The 12,361-nt window shown below is 31.9% G+C and overlaps 1 long non-coding RNA gene across 1 annotated transcript; it reads right to left on the bottom strand.

Moving 5' to 3' along the window:
* Positions 1-7,320: 7,320 nt before the first annotated feature.
* On the bottom strand, positions 7,321-9,821 carry LOC148277394 (uncharacterized). Its single transcript, XR_015823488.1, has 2 exons — positions 8,520-9,821; positions 7,321-8,486 (listed from the first exon to the last, which is right to left on the bottom strand). It is a non-coding gene; the product is annotated as an uncharacterized LOC148277394 (long non-coding RNA).
* Between the last annotated feature and the right edge of the window lie 2,540 nt (positions 9,822-12,361).

Raw genomic sequence — 12,361 nt, 5'->3', positions numbered from 1 at the left:
CCATAAACAATAACGAATTCAATATAATCTTTGTCAAGTTAAATAAATAATTTGAATGTGCAATCATTTATTCGCACGCCCCGACTTCACTAAACTTGTGTCTGATGCCAGTCAGCATATTATTTTAGTTAATGATTCTCAAAAGTTTGTGTTTTAACAAGAATCTAGGTCTAGATCTTAGATTTTGAAAACTGAGAACTTAGATCTTAAATCTTAGATTTCGAACGCAATTAATTTTCATATAACCAGGAATGCTTGAGTTGAGAAAACAATAAAGAGGAATAAGAAAACAATGAATTAAAATGCATTTTTAATCAAACAGAATTTATTTATACGAATAGAAATGAGAAAAGTGTTTGTAAATATTTATTTTTATTTTATTAAAATTGTTTATTGACAATTCTTAATGGAATTCCATTGTATTGATGTAATAACTTATGTTTTTATATAAGTTACTAATCAAAAATACTTGGTACACTTCCACTTATTTGTTTGACCAATAAGCGCTTTCACCCTCTAATGGGCATCTTCAGACTGGTGAATATTATAGTGTAAGGATAATTGATATAAAACTAAATATTATCTTAAGTGAAGGGACATTTAAAAATAAGTTGAAAGAGATACAATACACAATATTTCAATGGAAGAGAGTGGGACAAATTATTGAAACATGTGTTGGCGGTGTACTGTAAATGATTTAAATTAAATTATTGTAAAAAAAACATTAATTAATATTAAACACATCCTATATACACAGATAAACACGAATAAAATACACATTAACATAAAATTAGCAATGTACATGCTAAAAATGAAATAAAAGTAAAAATTTAAAATTATTAATTGGTATAAATACTATGTGTGGCATGTGAAAACGCTAATTGGTCAAACAAATAAGTAAAAATGTACCAAGTATTTTTAATTAGTAACTTATGTGCAAATATAAGTAATTACATAATTTATTTTTATATTTTACATGAACAGAAATTGCATTTCACAAACAACATAAAATATGAAGGACGAAAAATATTATATACCAAACTATAATATCTAATGGTAAAACACACAAAAGTTATGAAAGTAAAAAAAAAAAACACGTATTTTTTAACATAGAACTAAGTCTCATAATTTATTATATAACGAGCAGAAAAATGCTTTTTATTAATTTATTTATCGGACTAGATTTATAACTAGCAAGTCCACAACATTTTTATGGACTCTGGGGATAAACAGGTACGTACATAGGTAGTATTAAGATATAACTAATGAACTAACCACATTTATTGATTTGATTCGACGTAAAAAATATATTTCATTTTATTTCACAAGTAAAAACAACATGGCCGCGATTGCAAACGCTATCTTCATCAATACGGCATAAAACTTTATTTATTTATTTATAAATTACAATCAATAAACAATTTTATTATAGTACAATTATATATACATACTGTTTATGTCCCGACTTGTTATAAATTCCGCGATAAGTCCCTTATATACTAAAATCAGTACATTTATAAAATATTATGACTCAAAATAGTAATTAATTTTAATAGTAAAAATAAAATAAAATAGTTATAGTGATACATTTGTATGCTACAATATCTGATTAAATCAGCGGATTAATAAATAATTTTAATAAATAAGTCTAATAGATATTTATGTACAAAAATGTGTACATTTGTATGAAAAAATAAAGTATCTTCGTTGGTAACCTGTAATTGAACATGTTTAGAAAAAAATGTATAAATAAACTATTTTTCATACAGAAAACTAAATTTTACTTTGTAGGTAAAATTTAAGATAAATTTTAATTGTAATAATCATAATATTTGGCGGATTTATAAAGCGCCATTTTTGTGAAAAATCACCTTAAGGGCGCTTTACAATTGTATATTAAACTTACATTCTAACTAAGCTAACGACACATATTATATTTTCTGGTTTAAAATTGAGGGTATGATAAACTAAAGAAGTGAGATTTTAGTTAAGATCTGAGCTGACTGGGACTGCCGATGATTTATAGATTTGAAGGCAATTGGTTCCAGGCAGGGGGGCCCGGCAACGGCAAAAGCACGATCTCCAAATCAAGCGCTTGGGGAGCGCCGGATGTCAGCAAGTTTTCCTCTGCCTGAATCAAATGCTGACCTAAGAGTAGATTTTCTTTGACATGTATTTTCCTTAATACTCAGGTACAATAGCTATCTTGGAGACATTTTATGATAGAATTTGAATACTGTCCAGCAAAGCTTGTACTTCCGATTGTATTACGGGCCCAGGAATAATTCAAAGAAACAGGTAGGTACCTATACAAAGTAGTAGGTATGAACATACAACAAACTTAATTTTTTTCACAAACATAATTGTATTATCAGGACATGGTATATAGCAAGGAGACAAAGACAACAAATAAATAAAAGAAGAGCACCGTAGGCTTGTCGAGATAGGGGATATAATGTCGAGGAAAGGAAGAGAGGTAATTGGAATGAAATTAAAATATTTATCATCTGTCGAAATTATAAATTATATCATTATCATACCCCACCCCTGTCCACACACAATGGTATAAGGGTTCTACATTTGTACACCGAGTGTAACGCGTGTCGATATTCGTTACACGAAGGTGATCATCAGCGTTACGCTTTAGGTGCCAGTTTTGCATTATAGAACCACCTTGATAATCAATATTTCATCTCGACTATCCCAGAAATCGAACTCGGGATCTCAAGCATGGTATGCGAAAGCACCGCAAATCACTAGACTACGAGGCGGATTTATCTCAACTCTATTTCCTTTTACAGGACTTCGAACTGAGATTAGCCATCGAGTACAAAGCACTCGTCCAAGATTCTGATTCTATTTCGCACACATAATGGTATTTATAATCCGCCAGAACACAGAAAAGTTTTTTAAATAAGCAAAAAAAAAACTTTTTATTAAGTAAAATACAGGATAGCTAGAGAGTCCGCGGTCTAAGACTATTTCCGTTGGACGTTTTCATGACGAATATGATTTAAAAGTTTAAAAAAACTGTAAGCTCTATCGTCAATAGATAAATGCGCAACATTTGACGGAGTTATTGGGAAATCGATTACACGCACACACACATTTTTAAGAGGGGAAAGTAGAAGTCCAGGCATTTGCAGGGCTTATGACTTGTCATTGGCTAATTTAGTGGTCAATTTACCATTCTGCGTATGCTTGAACATCCATAATTTATTCCATTCTTCCATCTGGTGATTTTTGATAATTTAAAAAGCTGTTTTATTACTAACTTGGATGAGATTGATCAAACCTGAAAACATTTTTCATTTTTATTCTCCATTTTCGACAAGTTGGTTTATTCAATATTTTTTCAAAATAAATATTCATGTTCTTACGATTTATCCAAACAATTGCATTTTTGGGGCCATTTTCTTTTAGCCGTAAATGTTAGACAATGAGAAACAAGTTGTGGTAGGGCAGGATTCGAATCTCGGACTTCCTGCTCCTGGACCACAACACGTCCTTAACAATAACAAAGGTTGAGCTTGTCCAAATGCTACTAGAAATAAGGATAGAAGAAGGCTGCCATTAAAAAAAATAATTTCAAAAGAAAGAAAAGGAAAAGAAAAAAGAAAAAAGAAGAATTGCAAAAAAATGTGTAAAGAGATGGCCGAACGTATGAAGAGAATGAAAAGAGTGTGAATAAATTTAACAAAAAATGTTATGTTTACTGTAAAATGATTCAAATAGAGAGGTACGTAATTAAAAAAAGTTAAATATTAGTTTACATGGGAGCTGTAGCTGGATAGAAGTAAAATGGATTGTCTCATTCGCCCAAACCAATATTGAATCAACTGCTCCACAAATATATATTTTATGTTATGTTTTTGTTTTTTTGTAGTACGTTTTATAATATAAATAATAAAGGTGTACATAAATTAAATATAAACTTAAATACGTAGTGTTTAAAACTGTCTGAACATTTTGTTAATTATCTCTGTTTACGAGTATTGAGTCTTCTTTGTTTATTCTTACATGTAAAAATATTATTTTTAAAGGTTTTTGTTAAGTGTCCTCAGCACAGGTAACCCCAGTGAGGACACATCATTTTTATTATTAATCTTTATTTATAATGGAAAAAATTAATAAATAAATAAATATACTTATTGTAATATAAGCTTAAGTAATATAAGATAACGTAAGAAACAAATGAAAAAAACCTTTTTAAAAATTGTGGACAAAGACAGAATTTCACCCATTAGGAAGTTATTAAGATTTAAACATTACAACAGAGATGGAGAATATTTTTTAGAAGAGAATGTAGAGTTCTAGCATTTAAATATCTCTTCAATCCGTGTCTCATGTCTGAGAATGGTGATTACGCCTGACTCCAGGAATGGCTCGTCTGTGGACAGTCTCCCTCTATCTGTCAGTGATAATTCTGATAATCCAGTAACTAGGCTATATTTAAATAATAGTACAATAATGTTTTTTTATGAATTTTTGTGTAAAATGTTGCATGATTCCTTTATAAATAAATAGATTATTTTTTTATAATTGTGCCATTCGGTGCTACGTACAACAGCGGCGGGGGATGAAAATGAGTCGACTTTTCGGCCAAAATGATATTATCTTCGATATAAACAGAGCCAAAACACCCCCTGCTATGGTGGGTGGAACACACCCATCTGGAAACACTATCCTTGGACCGTTTTAGGTAATACGTGAATCCGTTAAGTAGTAATAATTTCTTTCCGGATCGAGACGCAATATACTCCGCTGCTTGACCTAAAAAAGAAAAAAAAAACATTAATATGAATTTTTCTCGTGTCCGTAAGAAACAAGTTTGTAATTCTATGTTTGTTTTATTTGTTTAATATAGCTGTAATATTTTTTATATTTAATAACATCGAGATTTTAAATGAACATAATAAAATAATACTTCGAATATTTTTAATAACTGTAAGAACATTAAATAACAGTCGTCGCCATCTTACGCTCACAAAGTGACAGCTGTGTAAAATATATGTTAGCGTTGGCATTCTTATCTGACGACGGCTTTACCATACATAAAACTTTAACAGAATTAAATGATTAAGCTTTCAAGATAAATTTTACTGATATACCATTAAGTCCCAAAACTCAAACTATCGGGCCGCCGACACCAGGTATTTTATGTACTTAGACAGTCTTCATCAAGCCTTATCTTTTTTTTAATCCAATTTAAACCGACGTGCGTTTATCTCAAAGTATTTCTACGAACTAACAAGTTAATTTAAATATTCTTAAAATTATTTCGACGAGCTGCAGCAGGATGTGTGTCAAAAATAAGACAAGACTGCTTTCTTCTTCAATCAGACATTAATTCTTTTAACCGATGGTGTAAAGTCAATAAATTAGAACTAAATATTAAAAAATGCAAAATAATGTCATTTCATAGAACAAAACAACCAATTTCCTTCGAGTACCTATTAGAAAACTCCAAAATTGATGTAGTCAAGTCCATCAGAGATTTAGGAGTTGTTTTGGACTATAAACTGACATACAACGAGCATATAGATAATACAGTAAATAAATCACTGAAATTACTTGGCTTCATTAACAGAATATCCTCTGATTTTACTAATGTCCGTACAATCAAAACTCTTTATTGCTCAACTGTTCGCCCTCTTCTTGAATATGCCTCAGTGGTCTGGTCTCCATTCAATGTCAATCGTATAAATCACATTGAATCAGTCCAACATCGCTTGCTTCGAAAAATAGCGTGGATGCTTGGACTAGAGAGAGATAATTATTCTTATGCTGAAATAGAGTCAATGTTAAATATTTCTAGTCTACAAAAACGTAGAATTAATATTGACTCCATATATATGTTCGGCATACTAAATGGTATAATCGATGTTCCATCATTACTGGGACAAGTAAAATTCAATATTCCGACTCGTAGATTGAGAAACAATGAAGTACTGTTCATCGATCAGCATAGAACAAACTATGGCCTAAATTCTCCGATGACCCGCCTTTGTCGTATTGTTAACTCAAGACAGGATCTGGACTTTTTTGGTTTAAGTTTACAACGATTTAAACGAGCACTAAATAAATAGTCCAGATCTTGTCTCGATGTCCCTTATGTTTGTCAATGCTTCTTTCTTTTTTTCTTTAAATGTTTTAAACTACTCTTTTATTGTAATATTTAAACCTTATAAATTGTATACATGGACAATGTCCGTTAATAAATAAATAAATAAATAAAAATCCAATACAAATTCGTATGGAGCAAGCCGACTCTACAGTTTCGAAATATTCACGAAGTTTAATTAAGTTACTTTGAAAACCAAATAATTTTGAAGTGATTTGAACGCATTTGGAGTATTATTTAACTTATTTTATCTCGGATAAAGAAATGTTTTTTTTTAAATAAAATATCTAACAGGCGCAAGGAGCATAATAGAAAGGGCCTTTTTTGGCAAGTTGCTGCATTTATTTCCAATGGAATTTTCAAAATATCAATTTGAGAATTGAATCACTGTATTTCTTAGAGATTTACTTAACTGACTGTGTAAATTAAGTGTACAATCATTAGTAATATATCTTCTGTCGGAACGATGTTTTTAATATCTGACCTACAAGCGTAACCCGTAGAGAGAGAGAAAGGTGGGTTTGGAAAAAAATATTGTTTGCCGATAGAATATTGAAAAATGAAAATCAATAAGATAAGAAAACAATGTATCGTAAGCACAATTTTATTAAAATTAAATTTGTAAAAAATAGTTTTATATTATAAAATATTTATCAAATTACAATTATGAAATTTTTTATAGAAATATTTGCGTTTGCGTTCTTTTAATGTATCCAAATGTATCCAAATATTTGATTTTAAGAACAATTATCCTACAAAAGTAAATAACAAAACTGAAAAAAGGAAACAAGTTGTGGAGCAAGCTTCGAGCCTCGGACCTTCTGAGTAGGCGACACTAGTCATGGGACCACAACCCGTAACCCACAGCTGTCAGGGAAACGCGTAAATTGTTCAAGGAAGACCATTAAAAATAAATCTTATTAATGTTTCTGTTAACACAGTTATTATTATTAATGGTTAAAATAGGATAATATTCAAAGTATTGGTAATGAAATATTTAGAGAGTTTAAAAAATATATATTTTTTGGGAGATTCAAATATATATTTACAATACATAATATGTATATGCACCGCATTTAATGTACGTGTTTGTGTATGTTTTATGTATGCATGTAGATGTGCGTATGCATGTGTGAATATGTTAACGTTCATATATGTGTGCAGTGTGCATGGATGACTCGTGTGTATATTCGGTATTTTTATTTATTGCTAATAATAACCTCTATGGAAAATGCAAATGTTTAACGATTATTCTCTTCTCACTTCAGTTTGTTTTTTTTGTCACATTAATGTTTACATCATTTACCTAATTTAAAAAAATTAATTGGTCTTTTAATGTTAGAAAATCTTTGTTTTTAATCGTTTTTATGTATGACTTCATGTTTTCTGAATAAAAAAACGCATTATTGGCTTTACAGCCCGCTGTGAACTTTGGCCTCCTCCAACATTCGTCACCATTCTCTATTCTGGCTTTTACACCTTCAGTCCCTGATGTCAAGAGCATCCACATTCCCTTGCACTCCATCCAGCCATCGGAACTTGGATCTATTAACACTACGTCTACCTTGGGGCTTTGTGTGAAGTATCTCATTGAGCACTCTCTATTTAATCATTCCTTGTACTTTCCTTATTCACCGCAGCCTACCTATTTTCATAAAATGTTAGGCGCAATGCACATTTTGTTGACTTCCTGGCCGCACAGTATTCTCAAAACTCAGTTTTCTTGTAAAGCTTCAAATATCCTGAATAGTATTATTCTCTCAAACACGAGAAAAGATCTTTTTTACTAAATACCTAGCATTCAGAGGCATACGCGAATGCGGGTATAATAGTGTTTTAAAAATGGTAACTTTTGTTTTTCTTGACAACATTCAGGGTCAGGTTATTGCTAGTTTTTTTTACATATTTTATGGAATGTATATCAATACACTCTGATTACAGTACATACAAGTATACTAGCAACCCCAGAATAAAACCAACAATGCAAAATATGTTGTCAATTTCCCTTCAATCTTAGTCTGTGCAAAAGTAAATAATCGCTTAAAAATCACCGAAACTCATGTGCATCTGGGGATTTGCCACAAAAAAGTGTGTATCAGAAAAACAAGTAAAACAAAATAGAGCTATAAGAAACATATACGGTATACCAATGGAAACGCATGTCAAAGACATTTACAAACTGACTGACATTCTCCCGTTTTTGGTCATACCGTATTATGAGATTGCAAAAACGGTGCTTCAAGGTGAAAATAAAGACTCTTTCACTAATATTGGCTATACGTTCAATCGTGACGTCCACCAGTATAATACGCGACAGAGTCAAAATATTCACGAACCTGGATCACGCACGACAAGGTATGGTCTTTGGTCTCTGAAAAAAAGGTCTCTGCTGTACCTTGCTTGTAGTGAGTACAACAGGCTACCGGAGTCCTATAGAACGCCAAAAAATGACTTTATTCATTTTAAAAATGACTACTTCAGGAGGTACGTGAAAGGTGAAATTTAGCTTAAAGCTCTTCTTTTTCCTCAAATATTTCTTTCTTACTATAAGCAAATGTTTAATATTAATTTTTATTATGAATTGTTTTAATTTCATTGTATTATATACTTGCTTGCTATCTTATTTCAGTTTTATGTACATATTATTACTTGTTACTATATTTATTAATATTACCATACCTTTATGTAAATATTATTCCCAAAATGATTTTGTTGTAACTCCTGGGAGTACAAAAAATAAATAAATGTATATGTTTGTGCTACAAAATGCAAGATTGACAATCCAGAGTGGACTTGGGGTTAGTTTAGGTTGGGTGGACGTAGGGCTAATTCACATGTAAATGCGCGGTTAACGCCGTGTCTGAAAAGAGTTTAATTTTCGCGGTACAACAAGTGTCTAAAGTCTAAAATGGACCTTGAATACGCTTTCTCAAGCTGAGCCGTCTGTAAATAAATACAAGTGTAATAAATCAAGGTATATTTATAAACAAATATGTAAAACGTACTAGATAAAAATAAAATTACATGTATATGAACAATTTAGGCCTTGTCTCTTACATATATTTTTTCCCTGGCGTTATTATTAAAAATAAAAGGTCGTTTGTACGACAGGACGCTTCCGCGGCGGGGGATGATTATGCAACGAATGAGTTGTCAAGATGATGTCATCTTCGATGTAAACGGAGCTGGCACAACCCTTCCCGTGGTGTGTGGAACAGACCCATCTATTCACCCCTTCCTTGGGCCTTTTTAAGTAGTATGTATAACCGTTGAGCAATAGCAACTTCCTTCCCATCCTAGAGGAAATATAAACAGCGACATTACCTAAAAACAAAATATGAATTAATTTTTATATATTATCAACAATATTTTTAAATTGCCGATCTCACTTTAATCAATCTCTCATTTTTTATATTTTCTTATTTATGTTTTCTTTGCGGTTATTGATTATTTTTCTGGTTTTAGTAATAAAAATTTAACCCCCCTTACCCGCGCCACCTACCTTTATAAAACCCGACAAGAGGTTTATCTTGCCTTATTACATCAGGCAATCCTACAGATAACTTCACCTCGAAGCTCCAGCATTTTTTGTTTATAAATAGGAAGCTCCAGCATTAGGCTCGAAACGAAAATCTAAGTTTTTCCGCCAAAGTATAAACAACCCATTTTTGGAGTGATAAACGCGTTGAATTTCGTGCCAGAAACGGAATGTTGCGCGGAATTTTATTCCATTACTTTTCCAAAAAAAATCTGAAGCTGAAGCGCATAGAAATCTTGTGAAGACTTACGGTGACGATGCTCTGTCGGAACATCACCGAACATGATCATCATCATCTCTGCTCTGCACCATGATCCATGTAGTGTATTATGAGCTCCTCAAACGGGAGATCGCTATCGACTACAAAAGATGCGTTTGTTTTGTATATTTGACTAAACATTTGAAATATCTTGGTCGTTAACCTATAATCAAACATGTTTATAAAAAAATGTTTTCAAATTCTATTTTTCACACAGAAAACGTAATTTAACTTTGTAGACAAAATTAAAGATAAACATGTTAAATTCCCATTGTAAAACTGTACCTAGTCCGTATTATAATGGAAAATTAAAATATACTCTTTATTTAGTTAAGACTAAAATAAGTTTTATTAAAAATATCCAAAAAAATTATAAATATTACACAAATGCGTCTTTTATAAAGACGGGTCCAAAAACGTGGTAATTTGCATGAAGAAGAAAAAATATTAAGGCATAATTCAAAACCTAAATAAAATTTATCAGCAAATCTGTATTTAAACACGATTTATTGACACAAATTATATAATATTAAAGATATTAAAATAGTTTTGTAGTAACGACTGAGAAACAAGAAACTGAGTCTGGATGGTCTTTTTGGAACGCATATTCAAGAATACCCGACGCGTTATCAATTTGGGATACTTCGGCATCACTCGGAAATACGTTGCCCGTTCAGGATATTTCGGAACCACTCGGGCGCTAGTTATTAATTCAATTCATCAATTTCGTAACGCCTGAAAATCGCTCCTGAATAGCGCTTGCTAACGGAACTCAAAATAAAATTCTCATGTTCATTGTACTATCCTGGCTACGCTATAAACGTCTTAAAAAATATATTATTTCGGTTATACGGGTGGATAACTCGTCATGTAAGTATCTTCATTCGACACGTCTGCTATTTGCTAAGACACTGGATTACGAAACATAACGTACAGATAACGCGTCGGTTATTTATGAATATGCTGGTGGTTCACGAAAAAAATGGTCAAAAATAAGTTACCTATATATAATATCCAGTAGCTCAATCACAAATGACTATCGACGTGATAACAATTTCTCACCCTGGTTGTTTATCGTATTTTCGATCAGAATGGAACATCCGTGAAAGTTAAAGATCGACATTATTATATTTTTTAATATTGTCGCCCTTCGACCTGATGCTTGGGAACACCTAATATTAACGGTCAAAATATTTACGTTTCACGACGCATAATCTTGCTGCGCAATCACATATTTTAATTTCATTGGTGTAAATACGAAAAATATTACAAAACTGTAAGTAAAGTAAAATAATTAAGTTTTATTTGTTTGTTCACAATTTATCATGCTATTTATTGCATTTAGCCAGCAGTCGGCAAGCCAAATCTCAAGAAAAGCAGTCGCCATAGTTATTATGATTTAATTTGAACTTTTTTGTATTAGATACTCCTTACAATTTTTTTTTTTAAGTAAATGTTAATTTTTTAACGGTGAACTGTATTTATTTACGAGGAAAACAAAAAACAAACCGACACGAGCGTTGACTTAGAGATTACACACGCGTTGACTTATGACCGCGATAATTTAAGCATGTTAAGTATTGTTCATTGTGATCGCTCAAACGCTTAAAATGTTTATAAGCACGTCGATAATCATTTGCGGTTTCGCCGCAGGACTACCTTTTCACCAATGAAATGCATTTATTTATTAAAAAATGAGGTGTGCAGGGCGTTCAGTAAAGGATACCGGAGGGTTGTGATTGTGTTTCCGGACTAGAGAAAACAATAGACCGCTTTCGTCTACGACCACAGAAGCTTTCATTTCCCGGTGAGTGTGCACCACCAACTCCTTTCCCCGCCTTCTGTGATCTTGGGAACTAAATAGTGCCCATATCCATTCAATACGAGAATCGGTCTTTTTAATCTGGAAGTAAAGTATCGAGTCCCACCTGAAATGCGAATGAGGCCAAAAGCCATGTGCTGAGTTGGGAGAAACGTGGTCACAATACCAGAGAAAAGTAAAGAAAAGTAAGCAAAAGTCAGACTTCCATTCAGGAAGAGGCGAAGTCACAAAATTAGACTTCACATGAGGCAGTAAAAAAATACTATGATAAAGACAAAATGCTTATGAAGAAAGAAAAACAAAACTCAAACTGAAGGTTAAAACAGAATATTTTTTTATTTATTTATTTAATTAATATGGTCATATAAAAAAGAATACAGTTCAGTTACAATCTACTTTTACATTTTTTTTGTTATCTTAAAGGTGTAAATTTGTAAAAAAAGATACTAGCTCTTATGCTTGAAGAGTGGCCCTTTGCGTGTTAACCCTTTGCTCCCTGACATGGCGGTACAAATGTGTCTCGGTACAAATTCTCAAATATCTGTTATACGGTCGGTCGGAACATATTTGGACGTCTGTGAATAGTTTAGGTCATTTTGAAGTAAAAAAAACATAAAT

The sequence above is a fragment of the Micrasema longulum genome, unplaced genomic scaffold (assembly GCF_059751315.1).
Source record: "Micrasema longulum isolate JH-2025_06_02 unplaced genomic scaffold, ASM5975131v1 h1tg001039l, whole genome shotgun sequence".
Taxonomy (NCBI): Eukaryota; Metazoa; Arthropoda; class Insecta; order Trichoptera; family Brachycentridae; genus Micrasema; species Micrasema longulum.
The sequence above is the reverse complement of the archived record's forward strand: the minus strand, read 5'-3'. Positions and strand labels throughout refer to the sequence as shown.